A 17,276-nucleotide genomic window follows, 5' to 3' on the forward strand; every position below is an offset into this window, starting at 1 on the left:
ATTCAAATTTTTAAAATGACAGAGTCATACATTTATTCAGTTTTGAGCTATGCTCGCGAGGTCTACAGCTTAGAGAGCCACTAGTTTACAATATTTGCGTTGCACAATCTTTAACCTCCTGAGACCCAGAAGCAATTGTTTTGTTTTTGAAATTAGTTACACAATAAAAGTTCAAAAGATTTTGGAATATGTACAAAAAATTGTACGCAGGGACTTAGGGGACTTAAAAAATCGGGCAAGTGCGAGTCGGACTCGCGCACGAAGGGTTCCGTACCATTTAAAAAAAAAACAAAAAAAAAAGCAAAAAAAAAAACGGTCACCCATCCAAGTACTGACCACTCCCGTCGTTGCTTAACTTAGGTCAAAAATCACGTTTGTTGTATGGGAGCCCCATTTAAATCTTTATTTTATTCTGTTTTTAGTATTTGTTGTTATAGCGGCAACAGAAATACATCATCTGTGAAAATTTCAACTGTCTAGCTATCACGGTTCGTGAGATACAGCCTGGTGACAGACGGACGGACGGAAGGACGGACGGACGGACGGACGGACGGACGGACGGACGGACGGACAGCGAAGTCTTAGTAATAGGGTCCCGTTTTACCCTTTGGGTACGGAACCCTAAAAACCAAGTTTCATGTAATAAACATGTCGTTTTAAACTGTGAGCGTACCTATGATTGTACTTATGATAATTATCTTCATAATAAAGTTGTGTCGTCGTGTTCAAGTAAATTACAAAGCCTCCCGCTTTTGCTACTTTTGCTGACACGTGTAATATTTGTCCCTCGACAAAGTATGAAGCAGGGATGTTGCGGATGCAGATGTTTAAAGGCTCACATCGCCAGATGCGGATACGGATGTCAAGATTAGGTACTTAGAAACGTCAAATATTATATTTTAGTAATTTTTATTTAAAAAAAAACGAAACTTTTAGTATTTGAGCAAGAATATAGGTGCGTTATTTTTAATAAACAGTAACTTGGCCGACTTTTCTGGATCTATACGATTTCGTTATAGGTAATGACGAAATTACCTAGCACTTACGCCGCCGCTAAGACGTTCCTTTACCGACTTGTTCGACATCCGCATCCGCATTAAGCTCCGCATCGATTTTATGAAGTTCCGCGATTGCAGATGCAGATGCGAATATTCGCAACATCCCTGGTGTGAAGCTTGGGGGGTACGCATTCGAAGGCGACGTATTGTATTTCCATTTTATGATCACTGGAACTTCGTTTTATGTCTTTGGGAATTCTGTTTATTCTCATACAATAGTCATTCCCATCACGAAACAATGGTGTTCCTGACGTTTGGGAGGCGTGCACGGAGCCGAAGCCAACATGTAGATGCCCTTTTAACACTTTAATGATATGGGTACACCGAGCGGATGCTGCCCTTGCCCGAGTCATGGGACGCACGCAGAGGCAGCACCCGCCAGGGACAAAGGACTATTGAGACTATTTTTAGGGTTCCGTACCCAAAGGGTAAATACGGGACCCTATTACTAAGACTCCACTGTCCGTCTGTCCGTCTGTCTGTCACCAGGCTGTATCTCAGGAACCGTGATATTCTGATAGGATTCGTGATAACTGTCTAGAACTCTAGACAGTTAAAAATTTCACAGATGATGTATTTCTGTTGCCGCTATAACAACAAATACTAAAAAGTACGGAACCCTCGGTGGGCGAATCCGACTCGCACTTGTCCGGTTTTATCTGACCACTCTGTCACGCTTCTATTTTTGAATATACTCTTCATAACGACTAACTAACTAACTAACTATTTTGGCTCAGCGATCCAAAGAGAATCTTGGCCTCCGAAACGAGAGCGTGCCACATGTCCCGATCCTGCGCAACTTCCTGCCAGTTACTGACGCGAAGCTGAAGCAGATCCGCCGCCACACTGTCTTCCCAGCGATACCTAGGCCGACCCACCGGACGGCTACCAGTCGACAACGACAGTGGATAACGACTAATTGTCGAATTTATTGAAAACTAATAAAGTTCGCATATTTTTAGCAATCAGAGCCGAGCCGACAGACATTTTATTTTGGCTCCGTATTTAATTAAAAATGAATGTTTGTTCGGCAATACAGTGTGATTGCATAATGCTATACCGTCGACAATGACTGATGAAGCTGTTTGGAAACTCCAATTTCATTATAGAAATTTTAATTATTTTGTTTGCAACAAGTTTGCAAGTTATATTTATATTTACAGTTTCTTTCCATTTTTAATTTTTTATGTGCTAAAGAACGCTTGGAATTTGGCTTTTTCTAGACATCATTCCGTATCCAATGAGGTATCACACCGATCACACGTATTTTTAGACGCACCATCTCTATTTTTCACCATTCTGAACGTGTCGACAAGACTATTGAGTATTAGTATTTTTTTGGTGCGTTGAGTTTTTCTATGACCATACCATAGGAAGACAGCAATTAATCATACAACACAAACTACATCAAGTTTTACGCTTTTGTCGTAACTATGGCTGATATTTCCGTCAGTTCCTTTGTTTGCTAAACGTAATTACTTGAAAATGTCGTCTTTAAAACACGTGCCAAGTATTTTTCTCGACGTATTTGTCTAAAGATGTACTTACAGCGAATTTTAACTGTCTGTGGACCTTATTTTCCTCCAATAAGGTTTATGATTAGTAAGTTAGTAGAATAGTCAAGGTATTGAAGGTATGTTACATGCAACCTTTTTCATCAGGCGAGCAAGTCGTCGCCATATTGCAGTGCTAATCAGGTTCATACTGATTTAATTAAAGGAATCTTACTTATTTTATTCCTAGTTTTAACTTTAGTTTTAATATTGTATATTGTATCTTTAGTTTTAGTATTATTTTATATGATATGATTGAATTAATTTATGTAATAAAAACGTATGTTGTTGTTGTGTGGGATATTGTATGTTTTATTGTCCGCTAATCGGGAATATTACGCTAAGTTCTGCTTAGGGGGGCGTCACTAACACAAACTGTAAACAAACCGCCTTATTGATCATATATTTATTATTTGTACCAAATAATCTGTGAAAACTTGTCAAAAAACTGTAATAAGGCATAGTATATATAAGTTACCCTATGATTTACGGTTTGTGCTAATAATTTTGAACGAAAACTGTAGTAAGTAAGTATATTTGGAAAAATATAGCAGGGTGGGCAGATACTTTTGGCGCATTATTTCATCCGCTAATATTGACTACTTATATTATAAATACATATAAGGTATGATATGAGGGCTTGGTCACTTTTTCTTCAGAATAATAATTAATTATAGGTAGTTATAATGAAAAAAGCCATTTATTCCTTAATATCGCTACAATATAAAAGAGAATTAAGAGCGCTATTACATTTCGGCGTTGAGCGAATTTAGGTATTTTACGCGCTGCGGCAGGCCGTGCGAGCTCAGTATGCCGATCCCTTCTACCACACTCGCACTACAATGATGGATTAAACATTCTTGATCCTTCGCGAAGCATATTAAAATCAACCATAACAACACTAACTGTACTTAACTTTTAAAGTTCTAAAACTGTTATTTGGTAAGTACGAAATACTAAATGCAGTGCAAATGTACATAGGGGCTGTTCATAAATTACGTCATCTATTTTTGACGATTTTTGACCCCCCCCACCCCTCAAATCATCCAAAAATCAAGCTTCGGATGAATCTGTTTCCTCCTACGTCATGTTACCATCATCCGATGTCCAGACCCCCCCCCCCCCCACTCCTCCCATTTGAAACGACGTAATTTATGAATAGCCCCATACTCGTACTTATGAAGGTATATTACTCGAAAGAAATTATAGGTACCTACTCGCTTATTTACATGTTTCGTCATTGTATTTGGTACCTATAGGTTGTAAAGTTTGTATCAACGAGGGTTTAAAAACGAACTGGTACTGAGGATCTGATGATGATTAAGGTGGTCACGGATACCAATCAACCATGTAGTAACATGATTAGGCTCGTTTGATTCGTCTCAACAAGATCTTTGACACTGAAGATACACAGGGTCTGATGATGGAGCTGGAAGGTGGCCACGGGTACCAGTCTATCATGTAACTAAACAACTTCGTGTTTGGGCTCGTTTGATTCGTCTCAACAAGATCTTTGACACAAGACAGTACTCAGGGTCTGATGATGGAGCTGGAAGGTACCATTACCAATCAACCATGCAACTAAACCACATCGTGTTTAGGATCGTTTGATTCGTCTCAACAAGATCTTTGACACTAGGTGATACTCAGAGTCTGATGATGGAGCTGGCAGGTGGTCACCGGTACCAATCAACCATGCAACTAAACCACTTCGTGTTTAGGCTCGTTTTATTCGTTTCAACAAGATCTTTGACACAAGATAGTACTCAGGGTCTGATGTTGGAGCCGGAAGGTGGTCACCGGTACCAATCAACCATGCAACTAAACCACTTCGTGTTTAGGCACGTTTTATTCATCTCAACAAGATCTTTGACACAAGGTAGTACTCAGGGTCTGATGATGGAGCGCGAAGGTGGCGACGGGTACCTGTCTATCAGCTCCATCATCAGACCCTGAGTAGTATCTTGTGTCAAACATCTTATTGCGACGAATCAAACGAGCCCAAACACGAAGTGGTTCAGTTACATGGTAGACTGGTACCCGTGGCCACAGTCCAGCTCCATCATCAGACCCTGAGTACTAACTTGTGTCAAAGATCTTGTTGCGACGAATCGAACGAAGCCAAACACGAAGTGGTGTAGTTGCATGGTTGATTGGTACCGGTGACCACCTTCCGGATCCATCATCATACCCTCAGTACTACCTTGTGTCAAAGATCTTGTTGCGACAAATCAAACGAGCCCAAACACGAAGTGGTTCAGTTACATGGTAGACTGGTACCCGTGGCCACAGTCCAGCTCCATCATCAGACCCTGAGTACTAACTTGTGTCAAAGATCTTGTTGCGACGAATCGAACGAAGCCAAACACGAAGTGGTTTAGTTGCATGGTTGATTGGTACCGGTCACCACCTTCCGGATCCATCATCAGACCCTCAGTACTACCTTGTGTCAAAGATCTTGTTGCGACAAATCAAACGAGCCCAAACACGAAGTGGTTCAATTACATGGTAGACTGGTACCCGTGGCCACCTTCCAGCTCCATCATCAGATCCTGAGTACTATCTTGTGTCCAAGGTCTTGTTGAGACGAATCAAACGAGCCTAAACACGAAGTGGTTTAGTTGCATGGTTGATTGGTACCGGTGACCACCTTCCGGCTCCAACATCAGACCCTGAGTACTATCTTGTGTCAAAGATCTTATAGAAACGAATAAAACGAGCCTAAACACGAAGTGGTTTAGTGGCATGGTCGATTGGTACCGGTGACCACCTGCCAGCTCCATCATCAGACCCTGAGTACTATCTTGTGTCAAAGATCTTGTTGAGACGAATCAAACGAGCCTAAACACGAAGTGGTTTAGTTGCATGGTTGATTGGTACCGGTGACCACCTTCCGGCTCCATCATCAGACCTTGAGTATTATCTTGTGCCAAAGATCTTGTTGAGACGAATCAAACGAGCCCAAACACGAAGTGGTTTAGTTGCATGGTTGATTGGTACCGGTGACCACCTTCCGGCTCCATCATCAGACCCTGAGTACTATCTTAAGTCAAAGATCCTGTTGAGACGAATAAAACGAGCCTAAACACGAAGTGGTTTAGTTGCATTGTTGATTGGTACTGGTGACCACCTTCCGGCTCCATCATCAGACCCTGAGTACTATCTTAAGTCAAAGATCTTGTTGAGCCGAATCAAACGAGCCCAAACACGAAGTGGTTTAATTGCATGGTTGATTGGTACCGGTGACCACCTTCCGGCTCCATCATCAGACCCTGAGTACTATCTTGTGTCAAAGATCTTGTTGAGATGAATAAAACGAGCCTAAACACGAAGTGGTTTAGTTGCATGGTTGATTGGTACCGGTGACCACCTTCCGGCTCCATCATCAGACCCTGAGTACTATCTTGAGTCAAATAAATACATATAGAATGTCAGGTCGTTTCAAATATTTTTAATCCTGTCCGGTAGTTTATTAAACTGTACCATTATAAATTATAATACTATAAAAACAGTGCTAGGATCAAAGTCTCTCGTTGCGGTTTACACGCACACAGTATAGCGTTTTACACGGCGCCCGCCGCACACAATGATAAAAAACCTCGTCGTCGCCGTTGAAAATGTGCGGAGCCGACCGACACACATCCTGCCTCTACAAGCTCTGCCGCGGCACTGAGCTGGCGCAGCGCGCGTCATCGGTAATATAGAGTAGTTTTCAAAAAATTGCCAAAAAATTATAGTAGAATTTCATAAACACTAAAGTATACCAACAGTATAAGCAAACGTTGCAGATTGCTTGAGTATGAAAATGACTTCGATATTAAGTAGATTTTCGTAGGAATTGACACTTGTTTCGGAGAGAAAATCGAGTTCGTTTTACTTTGATTTTCTGTTTCTCAAAGGTATGTAGGAAAAATATAGTTTGATATGCCTAAAGTACAGGGTATTAGTAATACAAAATAGCCAGGTTTAGCAGAGTAAAATTCTCAACATTTCCAAATAAGAGCTCGCCATTCAGTGCTTCACGGGGTTTTTCGGAAACGACCATCAGAAAAAAAATCATTACTAATTTAATAAGTCCTTTTTCTAATATTTACAACGATATTTATAAAGATAAGAAGACGCTTTTACTGGACCAAGTACTCATTGTTTCTAATAATGAGCGCAAAGTCCTGAATTTCGTCGACTAGTATCATCAATTTTGCATTATTTCGACTTTTCTTGTAAGAGCGCTCTTAACGGTTGGAATGCATGCATTATTTACATTTTTACTTTTACATTTATGTCATTTATATCCCATATCATATAGTTAAGGATCTATAAAAATTTAGGTGTTAAAATAAATATTAACAACTTCTCTCCATTTCAGATCCTCTGACCCGGTGAGGTGATCACTGTAAGTACCCGCGCATTAAACTTAACGAGGGACTGAACTGTCGCCATTTTGAATGGTCTTGATAAGCTCCTTATTTGTTATATGGACCTCCGCATTTAACTACGTTTAAGACGAAACAGGAGCTGAGTTTTAAATATTTTAGGTAAATATACCCGTCTCGCTAACGGAAGCGGCACCTAAAAGTAGTGCGATAAGGACAAGGCGAAAAATCCTGCGTAAAAATCTCAAAAATCGAGGTTTCGTACTCCACTGTTTCCTCCTCCAAAACTTAACCAATCGTAACCAAATTTGGAAATCTAAATGATTATGAAATTATCTGTGTCGGACCGTTTTGCTTTTTTGAATGCCACGCCTCTCATTGCGGCATAGTCAATTAGGCCATTTTGGCCATTTTTGAAGGGCTCTAGCGCCTTAAAAAACAAAAATATCAAAAAAAGCAAAACGGTCCGACACAGATATTGACAATATTAATCTGTGTTGAAAAAATCATTGCTCTAGCTTCAAAAACCACGGAGGAAAACGAGGAGTACGTTTGTATGGAGAAATGACCACTCCTGTTGGCTCTTAAGGGCCACCCCGCACGAGCGTCTCCCGAGCGTCGGCGTCTAGTCGACTCTATGGTGAACGCAACGTTGACGCAACTCCGCAGCGACGCCATTTTCCATAGCGCTGAGTTAGAGTCGACGCTCAAAGACGCTAGTGTGCGGTGGCCCTAAATAATATAAGAATAAGAGAACACAGCAGGCTAGCAATAGTAGATTGTTAACCAAGGCATGAAATGATGCCTTTCACCCGAGTTAAGCACTCTACTTTTCATTTCGAATACGAGGATAGTAAAATGCATGTATTTATTTTTAAACATAACTAAGTATAAATGTTTATAGCATTTTTGAGGGTACTTTCAATTAACAATTTAGGCAAAAGTATCGCTATTTATGAAATGGGGAGTCAAATATCAGACTGGAATTTGTATAACAAATCCATTTATACCCAAATTTGAATTGCTTACCGTAATAAAATTAATTACTTAAATCGTACTTGGAACCTACAATGCTCTAGTGCAGAAATGTATCATTTTCTGCACACCTTTTAGAACAACAATGAATTCTTTCAGAGCATGAGAAATGAAAAATAAATAATATAATTATGTAACAAATAAACCCCGTCCAAAACACTTCAAAATTGCCTCTTCAACACTGATTGGACTATTCAAAGTTAAACACCGAAATAAAATCCACTGAATACCCCAATTGAATATCGTTACCGTGTAATATGTGCAAATTTATCGCCGACAATATGACACGTGACAATATGTCTCGGGTGACAAATGGTGACAATTTGCGTGCCAATGTGTCGAGGTCGGCCGTAATTGCCTGGAGGCGTGTTCGCCATTTGAAATCTCATCAGTTTCCTATCTTAGTTTAGGGGGGGGGGGGGGGGGTCTGGACATCGGATGATGGTAGCATGACGTAGGAGGAAACGGGGTCATTCGAAGCATGATTTTTGGATGATTTTAAAATCGACGACGTAATTTATGGACAGCCCCCTATTAGTCGCATTTCGTTGTAGTACCTAATAAATATTATGTACCTACAAATGTGGTGCGTAATTATTATCCATCGTATTTTCACGTAAACATACGAACGTGTCTTGCTATTTCAGACAGTCTCGGTACAAAAAGTACTGACATTGACTGAACTAGCATGACACATACGGACGTTTCCAAGAAAGTGCGATGGAAAACAATTTATGCACTACATCTGTACATTGTACAGGTTGTTTTTGTTATGTCTGGCCATACTCTGATGGTTCCTCTACACGATGGGCCAACGCCGGCCACTCCAAGGGACGCATTTATGCGTTAGAGGGAGCAAGTGATATTGCTATCTCATTCTACCGCATGGCTGCGTCCCTTGGAGTGGCCGGCGTTGGCCCATCGTGTAGAGGAGCCATGAGGTTGAATATGTAGATAATACTGAACAACTTTTACTATCGAGCCAACCCCGAAATCGCGAAAATTTCTGCTGTTCATTGGGTGTTTAAGTATGTCAAACATTGACTGACATACTTAAACAATGGGGATTAGTAGATTTTTTAAATGGGGGCACTGAGGGCAACTGCCAGATCCTGTACTGCTACGCCAAAATTACCTTAGCTATGGTACTATATCCTCGTGCCGCTCACCGTACAAAATTATAGCTAAAAAGTTAGAATTTAGTTGTATTTTAAATTAGATTGAATTTCATTTGTTCGAAAATTTAACGAGACAAATGAAATGCTACCTATGTCTTTAATGAAGGTTGACATTCCATCGAAACTGATTGTACATCCTAATGTACATTGGGCGGCACGATACACAATTATGAATATCATGTCAGTAACATATTAAGAGAAGACATCCAAAGTTAGAATATGCCTCCTCGTCAATGTTTATGTTAAGTATAAAACGTATTTGTTTACGATTTTAGGATCGCGAAGGCGACTCCTTATTCTTGTCAAGAGCATTGAAAATGCAGTGGAATAGTGTACAAAATGACTGCATAATGCAGTGTATTGTTTTTTTAAACGTTGGTGGTGCTGCGTTAAGATATAAGGCTTCTAGCTGGAGGTCGAAGGTTCGAAACCCGGATCGTTTAATAAAGTAACATGTCAAGATTGCTTACCCTTTTTCTAATAAGTACTAAAAACCGACCAAGTGCGAGTCGGACTCGCGCACGAGGGTTCCGTACCATTACGCAAATCACGTTTGAGCCCCACTTATATATTTATTATATTCTGTTTTTTTTTTTGTATTTGTTGTTATAGCGGCAACAGAAATACATCATCTGTGATAATTTAAACTGCATATCTATCACGATACAGCCTGGTAACACAGACAGACGGACAGACAGACGGACAGCGGAGTCGTAGTCCTGTTTTTACCCTTTTTTACCCTTTGGGTACAGAACCCTACAAAACAAGGTATTAGTATGTATGTAGTTAATTTTTTCAGATGCATTCAAATATTAAAATCCTTGTAGTTATTATATTCATTCTTTGTCGCATTCTACGCTAAAAAAGTTAAAAAGCAAGAGAGGTAGAAAGAACAAATTTCATTATTAATTCAAATTTCATGAAATAATCAAGAGTAACGTAAAATTATGCACAGTTGCCGGCATTGCAGATTTCTGGAAGAATATGCGAAAGTTTGCTCAGCACTGGAATAGGTAAAATCTTTTTAGGTACGCCGGTGGGAATTTCAAAAATTGTAATCTTGAGAGTTTGAGACCTTTAAAATAATCTGCTATTTTCTATTTACCATACAATTTAAGTATAGTTATCAAAAACATAATAACTTATTATGTTTAGTAGTATCTCTTATTATTTAATAAGAGTACCTACTACGAATTTTATATTCAACTGAAATCAACCGCGAAGCGTCAAATTACCCAAGTAATAGTTATTTGTTTTACAAGGGGGCAAAGTTGTTGTTTAACCGCTCGTGCTAATATTGATACCCGAGCAAGCAAAAGATTCCAAAATTGAACCATGAGCGTAGTGAGTGGATCGAAAAATGGAATCTTGAGCGTTGCGAGGGTTTCAAAGCACGAGGATTAAACAAAATTTGCCCCCGAGTGAAACGCACAAATTTTCACCACACCAACCCGAAGCAAATACTAAATGTAAAATATCAAACAAAATCAAACCAAATCAAATCCAAATGAATGTTATTAAATATTTATCATCCAAAATCATCATTTAAAAGTAAATTCTACCAGCAAACATAATAAAACAACTCAAAATTTGCATTTGATTACTTTGCACATGTGCATAAAATGCAACTTTGCTATCAGTTTTTGGAGTGCAAAGTTAGCCTTTCCGAGCTGGTGTGGTGAAAAGAGAATTGTAGGTACCTACTTACTTTAAATGCAGCTTTGGCAAGCTAGGTCATTATCCTAGCTTGCCAAAGCTGCATTTAAAACTCATTCTTAACCCTATAGAAATACGGTTGAAATTAAAAATAGTCTGAATTTGGAATACTTATTTATGTCTTATATTGTGACTTTGTTGAGTGAACTTGACATTGTTGGAGTTAGACACATGTACAGATCACTTGCATACTAGATGGAGTATAGATACAACAAAAATTCTACATATCCCCTCAGGCAGTTAAAAGCTGGGAGCGGGCTGCTCTCTGAGAAGCATTTTAATTCAAAAACATGATATCCACGATCCCGGGCCCGTACAGCCGTCTCGCTCACGGTTACGCTCAGTAAGAGTGAGAGAAGAACCTGGCCCCGTAGATAACATGTCAATCGCTATAGCGAACGAAACGCAACTGTCACTGTCACACTAATATGGAAGAGTGATAGAGAGACACAAAGCGACTCGATGGCGATGCACAAGCGATCGTATTGAATGAGTAAATTTAAACACACATTTTATCACAAAATATGTAGGTAAAGCAGAGTTTATTCAGCACAAGAGAACAAAAAAAGAATCAGAAATCAATAATAACGTCAATCACATTTCAGTGCATGTCGGCCAGAATTACAGTAAGGAAGGAGTACAGGTTTATACTAATCTACAGAAATGAAACCTCCAACAGATCGTCACCTTGGCTAGGCCGCCTGAACCCACGGGGCCTTCACAGCGAAGTCTACACGAGGTAGTCTATGTGCCATCGTGGACACATAAGGCATGATGTGAAGTTGTGACAGCGGTGCTAATGGACACTCATAAATCCAGATCAAATTTATATCCTGCTCTTACAATCAGAATACGCCTCCTCAGCCTCCTGTTTGTCCGAAATTTGAAATCGAAATGAAATTTCAAACATTTCTAGTTTCATTTCATAGGGTACCTATAGTGCGATATAAAATAGTAGAAATTAAATAAAATGGAACTAAAAACATTCCATACCAAATTATTCTCATATTTAAGCATTTTATGTCAAATATGTGACAGTTACGTATAATTTTCTACAATTTCTTGTCGAACTATAGGTACCTACTAGTGTTAGACCAAGAAAAGTCTGCAGCGATTTTGATAGCCCATGCAGTGCCAGTGTTATTTATACGTCATAATTTCATGGAAGTTTGACGTTTAAAATAACACTTGCGCTGCGTGGGCTATCAAAAACGCTGCAGACTTTTCTTAGTCTAACTCTAGTAGTACACGAAGTAGTCTGTGTGCCACCGTGGACACATGAGGCATGTTTTGAAGTTGTGACAGCGGTGCTAATGGACAGATGAGCAAGGTCGGAGTGTCGCAGTAGCCTTGCGGTCTCCTTGCGGTTATCGGTCAAATGTAACGATCTATTGTAGCCCGAATAAGTCGAGTCTAGTGGTGTACATCTTAGAATATTACAACTCTGTATCTTTATCATCTCTGGGCGGATCCCATTTATTTTGTTATTGACATATTTCAAAATTTAGTTGACAGAGAGATTTCACTGTCAAGGCAGTCCAATTCCTGGGATCAGTTGCCAAGCGGTGCCCAGGCTTCCATGAGCCGCAGTAAAAATCCTGGGCAACGCGAGGGAGATGATGTAACTTGCAGATTAACGTTATACTCTGTATATTTAGGTATTTAAATAAAAGTAAACAAAATCTACTCCTTAAGCCAGTTAAGGGTAGATGAAAACATTATACGATCAAATCATGTAGGTTAAAGCCAGGTCATTCAGTGACTGATCCAGGCGGTTTTGTAATTGGTCGGTTAACCAATAAATGTTATAACTACCCGGTACAAATTGTTTGTTTACTTTTATTTAAAGATACAGACTATTAGTCACTGTTCTTGAAAAGTGACGGAAGTTGAATATAGATGTAGCGTTAATAGCACCGTGAGAAATCTCTTCAATTTGTGGAAACCTTGGGAGAGGTCACGACACGAGCATATTATTAAGGTGTAACAGGTTATATTAAAGTTTAGAGTAAGTTACTTAACGAAATGAGTCTAATTTAAGGTTTATTGTAATTTATTTTATAAAAAAATTTTTATTACTCAAAATTGTTTGAGGATTTGAGTAATTGGATTTGAGTAAATAAGCGTTTTGACTTAATCACTGACAGGTATGTCAAAACGAGATCAATGTCCTGGGTAATTTGAGGCTCATTTAGACGGGTCGTCTGAATTGGATGTTACGCCAATAGTCCGCAATGTAACTAAATTCGCATGCGAGTTCTCGTACAGTCTAAATGAGCCCTAAAGGTAAAATATCCCTCCATGCTACATGAACAAAGTAGGCTCGTGTATTTAAACAAAACCCGTCATAATAGACTATCGATGCGCTACAACATGTTAGCCTTAGCCTTTGGTCCATTTGACACACATTGACATACTAAAACCACAATGAAACATATCTATAAAAATACTACGACACTTACAACATTTCGTTTTTGTAAAATTCCGCCCGCAGAGTCGAGATGGTACATTTATGTGTAATTTAAGCGGTGCTTACGGCATTATATGCAATAATACGACGCTTATGTCATTGTGTTTTAAAATATTCCGCCCACCAAAATCGAAGTGCTACATTTGTGTGCTTTATGTACGGCGCTTATGACCTTATTGTACTTAGACGATTTAAGGTTATGAAGTAAGGTTAACAATCGATGTGTAAACGATTCATTGTACGAGTATACAATGTCACTTAAAAGCCTATTTCTGTATTTATTGCTGTCTACCTTAAGTTATCCTATACCGATTTTAAAGACAAGTCGCAATTGGATGAGGTTGGTTAGGTTTACTTAAATTAAAATACTTAACGGACTCGCGACTCTCGTTCCTTGGAAGCTGGGACGGCCCTTAAGGGGCCCACTGATTAACAGTCCGCCGCACGGTATCGGCCTGTCAGTTGTTCGGAACTGTCAAAATTTTGTTCTAACTGACAGGCCGATACCGTCCTGCGGACTGTTAATCAGTGGGCCCCTTTAGTCTGGGACGTAACAAATTTAAATGTTGCTCCATGCTCACATATTCGTATACCTTTTAAACAGTTTTTGTGTTTTTAAATTTGGAACTTTATGATATTCCTATAAGCGCCACTTGCACCATCCCACTAACCAGGGGTTAACCGGTTAAACCGTTAACCCAGTGTCAAATTGTACTGGTAATCATGGTAACTCCAAATTTAACCGGTTAACCCCGGGATAGTTATTGGTGCAAGTGGCCCTAAGAGGTAACATCTCGAATTGAATTTTTACTTTTACAAGTACGCGGGGACCAGGTTAATCAGCAACTTATGGCGTGGATCACTTATCTATCCGAAGTGATTGAAAAAAAAACTTATCAAAGTAAATCACATTGAGCTTTTTACTGGCGTAAAGTCAAAAAAATGTATTTCTTTTCTGACAGCTTTTACCAAACCAGCCCAAACAACTATACATGTAAATGAGCTCTCTTCTCTCTAGACCCTGCCACTAGTGAGGAATCTATTGTATTTTGTAATCTATATCTGGTTCATGTTCAAACCTCGTTCCTTTAATCCTTAATGGGATCCATGTTTGCTTCTCGGGACAATGGCGGATCATTATTATTGATTATTGATCCATTGATCAATAATAATGATCCGTGGATTAACCATTGTTAATCCAGGGTGATCGTTGATTGATTTTGTAAGCGGGATTTGATTATGATATTACTATGATTGCTATTTAATTTCAAAATATCTGGGAGACCGAGCTTTGCTCGGAAAACATACAAAAACTCAAAAATGCGCATTCTCCCAGAGATAAGACCTAGCTAAATCGATTTATCGCCCCCGAAAACCCTATATAGCAAATTTCATCGAAATCGTTAGAGCCGTTTCCGAGATCCCCGAAATATATATATATAAATAAACAAGAATTGCTCGTTTAAAGGTATTAGATAGATATTCTCTTATCCTACCCTAGACTCTATTACCCTATCGATACCGAACTTCGATTTGAAGCAGCTTTATGGCGGCGGATTCGTCTGACTCTTACAGCTCGGCCACGGCATTGCGCGACTGGCGGCGGCAGCGGCGGCAAACATAGGTTGGAGCGAGACACAACGATCGGACCTTTCGTTCCCACCTATGGTTGCCACCGCCGCCGCCGGTCGGGCAAAGTCGTGGCTGGGCTGTTAAATGAATACAAAGTGATTGTTTTTCTTCTATAAACAGCATTACCAGTTTAATATCACCGCAATGCAGCATCTCAATCAGATCCTAAAGCGAACATGGAAAATCGAAACTTCGTTATGTATCTCTATCGCTCTTGCATTGACTGAAAGAGAGGCAGATAATGAAACGTACAATGTTAGTACGCATTCAGTAGATACAATGATACGATAAAGTAAATAATAGCTCGTAAAGAGGTCGCTTTATGTCGACATAATGTTGCTCATTTGATTCCTGATCGTTATTGGAAGGGGTTATGGGATAGTTTGCGAGATTTGTAATCCTTGAGAACTAATATAATAAAACTATAGGCCTATTCGAAGTAAAAAGTCTCGGCTCTATTAATTTGTTACTGATATATGAACAACTTTTAAAATGAGCTCCAAGCCTCCTTGAATGTTGCAATAAATTCATGACAAAACGAGGTATAATAAATAAATAAATGCTATAGGACAATTTCACACAGATCGACCTATACTCTGGATCTTTAGATATTTAAATAAAAGTAAACAAAATCTACCCTCAAATGGCTCCGTAATGTTTGAGGGTAGATGAAAACATTACATGATCAAATAATGTAGGTTCAAGTCAGGTCGTTCAGTGACTGATCCAGGCGGTTTTGTATTTGGTTGGTTAACCAATAAATGTAATGACTACCCGAAAATATACAAATTGTTTGTTTACTTTTTTTTAAATACCTAAAGTTACAGATTATAGTTCACGGTAAGCTCAATAAAGCTTGTGTTGTGGCTAGATGATATATACCCATAAGTACTTACGTATATATGAAACATCTATAACTTAGGAACAGATATCCGAAATAAAAACACAAATAAATTTTTCACCTCAGCAGCTCGAACAAGGGTACTTTGCTTCTTAAAAACAGTGAGCAAAATGCGATTTTGCTCACTGAGTCATTTTGTCTCACTCAGTGAGCAAAATGCGATTTTGCTCACTGAGTGAGACAAAATGACATTCAAGTGACCTTTATAGTCAAATGTCATTTCAACATGGTGGGTCTAATACAAGTTCGATATACTTGGGTTCTATTATCTCTGTCCCTCTAGGTATGTTCTCACTGCTTAGGGTGAAAAATTTTGTGTACTACACGAGATCAAAGTTATTTACATCTCGTGCGCTTTTGAATCCCTTACTACGCTCAAGATTCTAAATTAGATTCACTCGCTACGCTCGTGAATCTATTATAGAATCTTTCGCTTGCACGGGACTCAAAATAAGCACTCGAAGAAATATCAAACTTTGATCTCTTGTTGTACAAATAACTATACCAGGAATCGAACATTGGACCTCCTGCTTCGTAGGAAAAGGGTATCTACCGACTAGGCTACCGTCGATATGTTGATTAGTTAATTAGTTTGCCGAGCGTGGTCCGCGGAGGCCGTCGTGGCCTCAAACGCGCGTTTCGACCCAAGTGAATAGGCTCATGGGAATACCTACAGTAGTAGGTTAGGTCAACATTTTAATGGCCCTTAAAACAATAAACCTTGCAATAATAATGATGGCTGGTAATCTTTTTTATTTACCACGGCAAGCGTGCGACCCGCCTGATAGTTAGCGGCCAGCGCAGCCTATGGACGCTTGTTGCTATGGGCCTCCCTGAGGACGAAACTATAGGAAGCAATGGAAAAATTCCTACGGGTCTGGCAAACTTCGGTAGCTCAGGTGGTTAGAGTGATCCGAAACGTCTCGAATTCAAATCTTGCCCGATGAGATGAATTTTGCAGTGTTTGCTTCAATTTAAAATATTTTAATATTACTTGCAAACGTCCCTGTTTATTTAGTACTAAACAGACGATAATTATTACATGTTTGACAGGTAAGTAAGTAAATATTCTTTATTGTGCACCATACAGTTAAAAATACACAGAAAATTTAATACAGTTAAAAGCTGAGGTAACAACAGGCGGTCTTATCGCTTTCCAGACAACCTTTCGCTAGCAGGACTTACAACATTGGACAGTTTTATACAATAACAGTTTCCTCCAACATTTTAAACGTTAATCGATACATTAATTTGCTCAAAGCGTACACCATGGCCCTTGCAAAACGTGCGTTTATATCATAATGCATGGACTCTCCTATTTGGAAGACAATAACAATTACAAGTATTACGTGTATACTTA

General features: G+C 39.2%; 1 long non-coding RNA gene across 2 annotated transcripts in view; it reads left to right on the plus strand.

Annotated features, from left to right (window-relative positions):
• LOC134797460 (uncharacterized) overlaps positions 1-17,025 on the plus strand; it is a 356,765-nt gene extending 339,740 nt beyond the window's left edge. For both annotated transcript variants that reach the window (XR_010145086.1, XR_010145085.1), the window contains exon 2: positions 16,970-17,025. This is a non-coding gene — a long non-coding RNA (uncharacterized LOC134797460). The remainder of the gene's footprint in view (positions 1-16,969) is intronic.
• The last annotated feature ends 251 nt before the right edge of the window (positions 17,026-17,276 follow it).

This window comes from Cydia splendana, chromosome 15, assembly GCF_910591565.1.
Source record: "Cydia splendana chromosome 15, ilCydSple1.2, whole genome shotgun sequence".
In the NCBI taxonomy this organism is placed as follows: Eukaryota; Metazoa; Arthropoda; class Insecta; order Lepidoptera; family Tortricidae; genus Cydia; species Cydia splendana.